Genomic DNA, 10,375 nt, shown 5'->3' with positions numbered 1-10,375 from the left:
GTTTTGGGGCTTACTCTGTTAAGATGCCCCAAACAGACCAGGTAACTCGTTATGTCTAAGGATGAACTCGACGAGTTGAGACGAGTTGTCCCGTTCTGATTATGGTGGAACTCGACGAGTCTAAGGGTGACTCGGCGAGTTGGATCGCGATTTGAGGGTTTCTGATTATGGTGGAACTCGACGAGTCTGAGAGTGACTCTGTGAGTTGGATCGAGATTTTAGGGCTTTTGAGTTATAGAACTCGGCGTGTCAATAGGCTGACTTAACGAGTAGGGTCAGTTGGAAGTTGACCTTGACTTTGACCTTGACCAGAGCATTGACCATGACCAAGGGTAAAATGGTAATTTACCCTAAGTATTATTGTCACATTTTTACTAAGTATTATTGTATAGTGATAGCCGAGGAGTCGTGGGAGCAACCAACAGAGATTCCTCACGCGCGAGTTCAACATCCACTTTGAGAGGTGAGTCCTCTTCCAGTAGGAATGGATCTAAGGCACCAAGGTCGTCCCTTTTATGTATGTTAGCATTTTCGGGGTTAGCCCGATGTAGATATATGCTTCCGGACTTTGGTCTGATGCCAGGGAAATCCCGAGGAATGTTTGTAAGCTTGATGTCTTCATGATTCTTGCATGTACTTGTTTATGTGTTCCAGACTTCAGTCTGATGTCGAGACAAGCCCGAGGAAGCTTTATATGTTATATTTATATGTGTTATATGCTTTTTGATATGTCGTATATATACCGGACTTCAGTCCAATGCGGGGCGGGGTTCGATGTCGGGCGGGGCCTGATACCGAACTTCGGTCCAATGTTTCATGCGGTAGGCAAGGCCCGGTATATGTTATTATGTGCTTTTTGTATCGCATGTGGTAGCTTGGGGGACTCACTAAGCTTCGTTCTTACAGTTTTCAGTTTTGGTTTCATGTAATTCCACTAGAAATGGGAAGAGCTCAGGGTGACTACATGGCACACACCACAGTTTTAGCCTAGGATGTTTAGACTATGATGTTCTGACATGGGATTTTGATATAGCATTTTGATATGATGTTTGAGATACGGTATCTTGTGATTTTATTATTACATTTGATTAATTATGGTCTTTATTAAAATAACTTGTAAACAACATTTTTGGACCGTATTTTTGGGATGTTTCATACAGGGTTGGTGGAAGTTTGATCGATGAGTCGTACGGGGTCAGTCGGCCAGTCGTGTTATTGGATGAGGTAGCGGTGGTTTCCCTGGTTTGGGCACAGTTCATAGCGGGTCTTCATGAGGAAGGATTAACCATTCTTGAGAGAGTGCGAATAGGACGAAGATGCGTGTGAGATGTTGTGATTCTGAGATCTAGGATTTCATAGGAGAATCTGGCTGATCGTATTGCACTTTAGTATCAGTCGGCTCCTCTGCACGAATGTTACCTGCTTTGTACTTTGTGGAACTCATTAGTAATCTGAGTTAGCCATTAAGTGAATATGTCAAGTCACATGTGAAATGGTTGGATAATCTCAGAGTGAAGGATTTGACCCTGCTGCGCAGCTCTTTTCTGAGTCCAACCGTTGTATGGATGGGTCTATTACTCGAAGGATTATCTAAGCTTTGTCGCATGTGATTGTATTCATGGAATGGCTAATTGACATTGTGAGGAGTTCTTTAGCAGCAGATGGCAGAGAAGTGTGGAATCCTAGGATAGCCTAGAGAGTATTCTAGTGTAGTTACTTTGCTGTTGAGCAGGTTTTAAGAGTATTTTATGATTAGGTCTTAGAGGACCCGAAAGGATTCTTGAGGATAGTATGGATAGGTGTGAAAGGTAGTATTGGGCCCATACTACTTGAAGCACATGATTCATACTCAAATCAAGGAGCATTTCGGAGATTCTAAGGTTGGTTAGGGTACATAGCATGGTTGGATACTGTGGTTCGAGATAGTGGTTCCGTATCTGTTGATCCTTTGGCTTGGGTCCCTCAGGCAAGGATGGGTTTTGTGTTGTTCAGGCCCCTGTGTCAATTTTGATATGCACTGAATAGTTCAGACCCAGATGAGTATGTTGATTGGAAGTCTCGAGGGTTTTGTTAGAGGTCGTTCCTAGGACCTCGAGACATGAACAAGATGTGGTTGTTATGACAGACTCGGAGTTTGCATCTAGGATTAAAAGGTAGATTATATTGTCTTTATTTGTGGTAAGGATCTTGCCCATCAGATTTATGAGTTCGAAGGAGTGGGCAGGCTGATGATATCCCAAATTAGGTTGGATTCTCAACTTGAGGTATGTTGATCGCGGTGGTTGGCGACAACATGTCAGCGTTGGTGTGCGCAAGTGGTTTGATGAGGCATGAGTATCTTAGCGATGTAAGCAAGGGTCGTATCCTTGAGATATGGAAAGTCAGGTGTTAGATTGTCGTATGGGTTGCACGCAGGGGTGTATGTTTGGATCATAAATTGGTAATTGCCTACGCTTTGTAAGTGGTTATTATGGGAAGATCTGAGGTCTTCAATTGTATTTCATGTTCCTCGTGGGGTTTGTTTGATCCGTACCTGGAGGACCATTTTGCAGATGATATTCATTTCATGGTTAAGTATGGTTGTACCTGGATGGGCTACTCGGGTTATGCTTTGGTCTCACCACCAGTGGGCGGTGGTTCGAGTTCTAAGTGGGGGACAATTGGAATTCACAGTTCGAACCTCAGTCACTGAGGGTTCTGTCAGTTCGCTGGTTGACTTGTTGCTTTCAGATTTGTTGGGCAGATGTTGGTTTGTGGCCCTTTTCAGAAGCGGGTATGTTCAGCTCCAGGTGGGTTCTGGTTTCTCTGGTTTGGGTGTCAATGTATTCAAGGCCATTGGTCGTTGAGTTCGTTATTCATCGGGAATTCTCTAAAGGATTTCAGTGGTGTCATTTAAAGGTCAAGGAATGCGTCAGCTACACTCCTGTTTGGTATATTTGAAGTCCTTTTAGTCTTCAAGTGTGCTTACCCTCAACGGTAGAGTGGGAGCTTGGGTCATGGCAGACTCAGGTTTTGTTATCCTTCAGGATCATCTTGAAGGTTTTCTCGAGCTAGTAGGGTCGTGATGGAATTTGTTCATGTCCAATATGGGGTCTTGTTTTGACCGATCATGAAGATGTTTTCTATTTTGATTAAGGTGGCATGTTGATTATTTGGGGTGTTTCTTATCTCTTCGGATGAAATTTTAGGTCTCTTAAGTATATGTATGGGGGTGTTCTGTGTGAGTTGGGCAAGATGGCTTTAGGGATCTGGTTCGAGTTATGTGCATGGTTCTCTTGGGTTCCAGCTTCCAATTTGGATCAAGAGTCCGAGCATTATCCTTTTTGTGGATCGTGTGCGACTTGGTTTTCGAAAGAAGAGCTTGGATAGTAGCTATGTGGTGCTCAGTGTCACTGTGAGAGTGTCGTCAAGTATGTGTGTTATTGGAAGCATTCCATTCATAGGCTATGTGTCTAGTGATCATACTGGTTCACTTCTTCTACTTGTAGTGTTTTCATGGTTGACGCATTGAAGGGGGTCGGGCGAGTCGTAATATGTTGGTTGGATAAGGGAAGTAGCAATGATTGAGGGAAGTATCAGGCAATTATCGCAAAGTTGCGGCAAGTTTTATGCAATAATTCCAATTGTTCGCAATCGGTTGTGAGAGTTGTGATTCTCATATTGGAAATTTTTTTATGCAGTTATAAGTGATAAAGTTCCTAGCGATTGTATTGAGTGGGTGCCCAGGTGGGAGTGCACCGGAGGCCGTAGGGGTTGGATGTATCGCAAAAGTTCATGGTTTGATCGTCGTTTCTAGTCAAAGAAGTGGTTGGTGATGGCATAGCTTAGAGTCAAAGGTGTTAAGATTTTAGGTTCTTCATATGGTTTGTTTTAGGGATAAGAATCGCAGTCATTCTGTTTTAAAGGATTATTCTTCATGGTCTTGTAATGCCCCAGTTAGGGACAGGGGGTAGATTCAAATGGATGGTTCTACCATTGTGAAGGATGGGCTATTGAGGAGGTTTCAGGCTCCTAGCATCAGTGTTTCAGGCTGTATTAGTTACATGGGATTACACGTGTGTGTGTGTGTGTGTGGAGTATCTGGGAGTTTGGGAAATGATAAGTCACTCGCAGTAGGATTAAATAATCTCAAAGTAATTGGTTTGACCCTATTGCACATCTCTCCTCTGATTCTAACTGATGCATGGATGAATCTTCTACTCGAAGGATTATCTGAGCCTTCTTTCGAGTATAAGTGTTATGTCGCTATATAAGATCAGTGGCTTTGTTTCCCTCTAAAATAACAATGTGATCAGGGGTTGGAAGTATTTTGTTTGGTATGAGACTCTATGAGGTTGGCTTGGTGACAGTCCGATGGGAGAGGTCTGACAGGGAGTCAGACCATTGAGACTTTAGGTTGTGGGTCTCATGAGAGGTAAGATTGGTTAGTATTCAAAGGATTGAGGGTACGTTCTTCATCAGGCTTGAAGAACAATTTTAGGGATGGTTTTGGTAGATCCAGATGGACCGTTGTATGATCAGAGTTGGAAGTGTTATGGTGGGTCTGTTATCTGTCGAGAGCGTGGCATGGAGTTGTTTCAGTGTGGGTGGACTGTTGGGAAGTCAGACCATAATAGATTTCAGGTCTCAGAAGGGTAGAAGTGGTTTGCATGGGCTGAAGGTTTTGATTGTTGTCTTTGGGATGGAAGTTTCGGTTCGTGTTCTGGTTGCCATGAGAAGATTGTATTAGGCACTGAATTTCCGAATGTGATCATTGGGTTAGTCATTTTTTATGAGTATTATTAAGCAGCGATTTCGAGGACGAAATCTAATTTAAGTGGGGGAGAGTTGTAACACCCGGAATCTAGAAGGTTAATTGTGGTATTAGGCAAATTTCAAGTTGAACTCGGCGAGTTGGAGGATCCAACTCAGTGAGATGAAGATGAAGAATCATATGATTTAATGGGTCTACTCGACGAGTTGAGGAGCCTCAACTCGGCAAGTAGAAGTTGGTTTGACCGTGAAGTTTAATGAGGCAACTTGACGAGTTGAGGAGCCTCAACTCGGCTAGTTGGCCACTCAGAAATAAACCCTAATTTTTAGGGTTTTCCACCCTATTTGAAGGCCTTAAGTCTTTCTTTTGGCCTCCTTCTCAGCCTCCTTGTCCTCCTGAAACCCTAAATCGAGTTGTGAGCCTCTTGTTGGGAATCTTGTGGTTTCGAGTGGATTTTTGTGTGCTTTTAGTGCTTGGTGAAGGTTTGGAAGAGCTTGAAGTTGTTTAGCTTGGAGGGAAGCTTTGGGATCCATAATTTATCAAACTTTTGGCAACCATTTAAGGTAAAAAGTCTAGAACTTGGTGATTAACAGCTTAGATCTTCTCATTTGGGTTTTATTGGGATTGTGCCTCCTTTTTGAGTTATGGATAAGATTGGTGGTGTAAAGGTTCATCCTTTCAGATCTGAGTTTGTTTTGCTACCCTTGAGCTTAATGGTGCAAACTTTAAGAGGATATTGATGTCATGCATGCATTAAGTCAAGTGTTAAGTTCATTTGAAACTTAAGAGCTTCATCTAGACATACATGGAGATAAAGTTAGCAACTTTACATGGTTTTCCAGCTTAAGGAAGTCATATCTATGCTTTGTGGCCATGCCTTTATGGAATTAGTGTTGGATAAGGTGTCTAAGTCCATAACTATTTCTGGTAAGTACTTGACCCGACCCGACATGGTCCATTTGGGTTGCATGGCACCACGCAATTGGATAAACTAAATGAGAGAAATAACACATATGGTTTATTAATATATTATAAGTTCTAATATATTTAATTAGTTTTGATCAAGAATTAATTTAGAATTAATTAAGTGATCAAAAGATAACTAATTAAATATATGGATAGATTATGCAAATCTTCCATATCTTATATAGTGGGCTAAGAGGCTCCATGGATTATCAAGTTGGGTTCCACCCATAGGATGTTCCATGGAGTTAACCCATGGATCAAGAAATGAAGAGTCATGTTACATTAGGGTTTACCTAATGCAACACACTATATAAGCAATGTAACTCTCCCCAAAATCGGCTAGACTAAGAAACAAGAGGGCTTGGCCGATTTTGCATGTGTTAGAGTATTCTCTCAAGTTTATTCTTTGCATTTTGATGTTGTGTGAAGCATTTGAGGTATCACACTTGAGGTGCTAGGCTCACAAGGTTTCAAGGAACACTTTCAACAACAAGGTATGTAGTTCTATCTTTTATACAAAGAAAATTGTACCCCATGTATGCTAGATAGGTTCATAACCTTGGAAAACAACTTTGCATGATTATTAGACAAACATAGATCCAAGGTTATTAGGGTTGAATGTACACTTAGGAAGTGTTAGAATGCTCAAAACCTATCAATTAGGTGCTTAATGAATTAAGTTGATGGACTTTGAGTGAACTTGGCGAGTTTATGGATAAAATCGACGAGTTGGCTCGGTTTTCCCTGATATTTTTAGATGAATAGAGGAACTCGACGAGTTGGTGGGTAAACTCGGCAACTTGGCCTGGGTTTTCTCGATCTGTGCAGATTGATGGAGGAACTCGGCGAGTTAGGTCAACTTAGACAGTTGACTTTGACTTTCGATGTGTGTCTTTGACCAAGTTTTTCCCGAGGGGTGTTTGTGATAACCTGATTTGGATTTAAAGAAAATATGGGCTTAGGATAAGATCTATATAGGGTTGGGCCCAATTTGGATAATTGGGCCATTAGTGAGCCATTATGGATCTTTTGGTTTTAGGCCTCAGTTTTGGTGCATGTTCGGTCAGGAGTAAAATGGTTATTTTAGCCCAAGTATAAATTATAGATTTTGGCAAAGAGCCCAATTGCTAATTGGGTGTGTTGATGGTATTGATAGCTAGGAAGCCAGCAGGGCAGCAGCTAGGGATTTCTTTTGAGGAAAAGTCTCACAAAGAGCATTAACTAATTTACGCGAACTTTGACTCCACTCGTTGAATAATGGAAACCGACATTACTAGTGTAAATTTATGACGAAAGTTTTATGACATGCGTTTTACAGCTTTATGACACTCAGCTTATTATTCATGTTATAATAGCCTTATGATAGGCAAATTATGACGGCGAATCTTTCTGTCATGAATTCTGTTTTGTTCACCATTTGGTTCATTTCGTAATAAACTATTTATAATACTTTTTATAAATAATCATTAGTAAAAATATCTAGTTGTATCATAGGTTGTGAAAAATAGCATAGTATCTCCGATTTTAAGCCATCAAAATAGTGAATTCAAGTTTACGATTATTTTATGAGTAAATTCGTTTTAGTAAAATATCAAGCTTTATAATTGTTTACATATTCATAACCTGTTTGTAACTTTGGTAACACAAAATATTTTATTTATTTTGATCCTAATATGTCATGATTTTCATAATAACACACATAAAAAGTAAATCTAAACACCAATATCAACCATTTAGTGTAATGAGGAAAATTTCTAGTTTTTGACTTTTCTGTCCCAGTTTTTATAAAAATCATAGAAAAATCATCGTACATCAAAATTTGGATCCCTAAACTCTGAAATTATAGAAAATGAGTCTACTTTATTCATAATTTTTATTATAATTTTTGGTGGTTTCAATCCAGTGTGAAACTGCTTGTCTTCACAGACTGGTCCGAAATATTTTCGGAATGATAGGCAGTTTTGTAAAAATCGCCAAAAATTGTATAAAAATAATATGAACGCGTACGAGTAGTATTTAGAAAGTTATAAACCTAATCTATTTTAATATTTAACAATTTTGAGAAATATTAAGTTTAAGATAGTCAAAATAGTCCGTGAATGGACCATATTTTTTCTGTTGAAAGCTATTGGTTATGCATGTTTGAACACAACACTCATTTTTGCTATTTTGGAGTATATAACCCACATTTACAAGTTTACATGTAATATATGTGATAACACACACTTTTCTCATGATTTTTATGAGGTTGTATGAGATAAACTCCATGTTCAAGCAAATACCCAAAGGTTAAACACATAACACATTGGTCCATGCAATTATCCAACGGTTAACCGAAACTTTGACTTGTATCCCCCCCCCCCCCCCAAAGATTATGAAAAACATAAAAATAATGGGGTATGAAGCTCACCTTGGAGTTTTCGAGTGGTAGAAGAAGAAGAATAAAATTTCGAGCCTAACTTGTGTTCTTGGTGAGATTCTCGAAATGGTGGTGTTTTTAAGAGTTTAACACACAACAAAAGTGTGTAAATGGAATGTTCTTAGCATAAACATGAAAAAAAACACTTGAGTTTAACATAGAACTTACCAAGAAGCCTAAAATCCGATTTTTGATGATGATGAACTCGAGATTTTTGAGAGAAGGATGGAGGATGTTCTTGAGAGCAATGTGTGGAAATTGAAGTTGTGAAGTGTGTGTATGTGTGTGTGGCCGAATAAGAGAGGGAGGGGGAAGAGATAATTGATGTGGGACAAGAATGGATGCATAAGGGTTCTTAGCTTTCGTGTATGTTAGACAATAAGGAGGTGGCAAGGCAATTTTCCCTCATCTTTTCATTTTCATTTTCTTTTTTTTTTGTTTAAGACATAACCGATCCATGGGGTTTTCGGCCCAAAATAGTGGTGTTTGATTTTTGGCTTGTGCCCAAAAGAGTTTTCGGCCCAATAGGAGGGTCCCAATATAGGTTTTCGGCCTATTAAGGCCCACTGAAGTGTTTTCGGCCCAATAAGGCCCAATGAAGGATTCTTGGTCCAATAAGGGTTTTAGGCCGAGAATTCTTGGGCTAAGGCCGAAAATTGATTAGACTTGGCTTATTGGGTCGAGTTTTAGACTTGCATGAGGTTGTTTCAGCTTGAATCACAATGTAAGAACATGTGAACCTAAATATCATGGAAGTTTGAATTGCACTATCTTGATGAAATAAGGTTATATAGGAGGAAGGGTTTCGTACAAGAAGTCTAAATCCTAACCCTAACTTGTTGGTTGTGACATGTCTTAAATGATACGCGGATATGAAGATGGATACCACCATGCCGTGGCCAACTAAAAATCTTTAAAATGGAATTATAAAATTAATACCTAGAAAACCGAATGTTACAAAACCCTATATATATGTACATGCACTCTAATAGGTCTAGGTTTATTTTATTATATCAACCTGCTTTGAAAATTGTATATTGACTATCCTCTTGATCTTGATCTTCTTATTGATTCCTTGATTGGAATCTTGTAATAGCCATATTTTCTTGAATGATAAGACCCATAGTAGGAATCATTCTAATAGTATCATACCCAAAACACCAAAAGAGAGAAATCGACAAATCATAGAAGTGAGGATGAGGAAAATGAAAACTCTAAACTCTAAAGGTTTAATTTTCATCTACGGAAAGAATAAAGGGAATGCATAATGAAATTTGGAGTAAAGAGCACCTAGGGTTTGATTCTTATCTCCCTATTTATAGGCTCCAGTTGCTTAATCCTAAAACAAGTCCAAAACTTGGGTAATCCTTATCTAATTCGTCCATCTTAATATTTTAGAGTTCTAGAATGTTCCAATTAATTAAACATTTTAATTAGTCTTTAATTAATTAACTAATTAACTTTTAATTAATTACAAGTTAATTCCATAATATTTTCTAATTAATTTATCAAAACCATGACAAATTAACAAAATTATTTCTCTTGTCTTTTAATTCCTCAATTGGGTTATGGTGACAACTCAAAAACGACACTATTATTATCAAAAATATTACCAATAATTAATGACCTTAGACTTTATTCCAATAGTAATCAAGGTTTGTAACGTTTATTTTGCCTTCATGGCAATTTGAAAGCAATTATACAAGATTATTTTAATCTTATAAAAGAGAAATGGACTTTTAAAAAATCCCTAATTATATCATTGAACAAAAATAGTAATGGACTTTTAAAAAAATCCCCAATTATACAAGGGTATAGATCTAACAGTTCACTACATCATAAAAACATCTTATATACCAGGTTACGTAACCTACTGGTTCGGCATTGGTGCCTTCGACCCACATGTACAACGAGGAAAACTCACCTCTTAGTCTGAAAAGATAGTTGAACACAGCACCGCTTCTGAATACTAACTCTATAAGCCACCTGTACAACAAACAGTGACCTTGTCTCAAACTATTGCCCAAAGTACCCTTAAGTCAAACTTGGTCAAATGTCAAAGTCAAGAAGTCAAACTTCAAGCTGAGTACACCCAGTGTACTCAGCTCGTACGTATGGCATATTTACTATCTAGAAACAGGACCCCATACAAGTACGCACAACATACTCAAAAGTACGCGCAGCGTATTAGGTCATATAACATTTCTCCATTAAGTTATTATTCTCTTATGTCCTTT

This window comes from Lactuca serriola, chromosome 1, assembly GCF_051521515.1.
Source record: "Lactuca serriola cultivar US96UC23 chromosome 1, Lser_US96UC23_V15, whole genome shotgun sequence".
Lineage (NCBI taxonomy): Eukaryota > Viridiplantae > Streptophyta > Magnoliopsida > Asterales > Asteraceae > Lactuca > Lactuca serriola.
The sequence above is the reverse complement of the archived record's forward strand: the minus strand, read 5'-3'. Positions refer to the sequence as shown.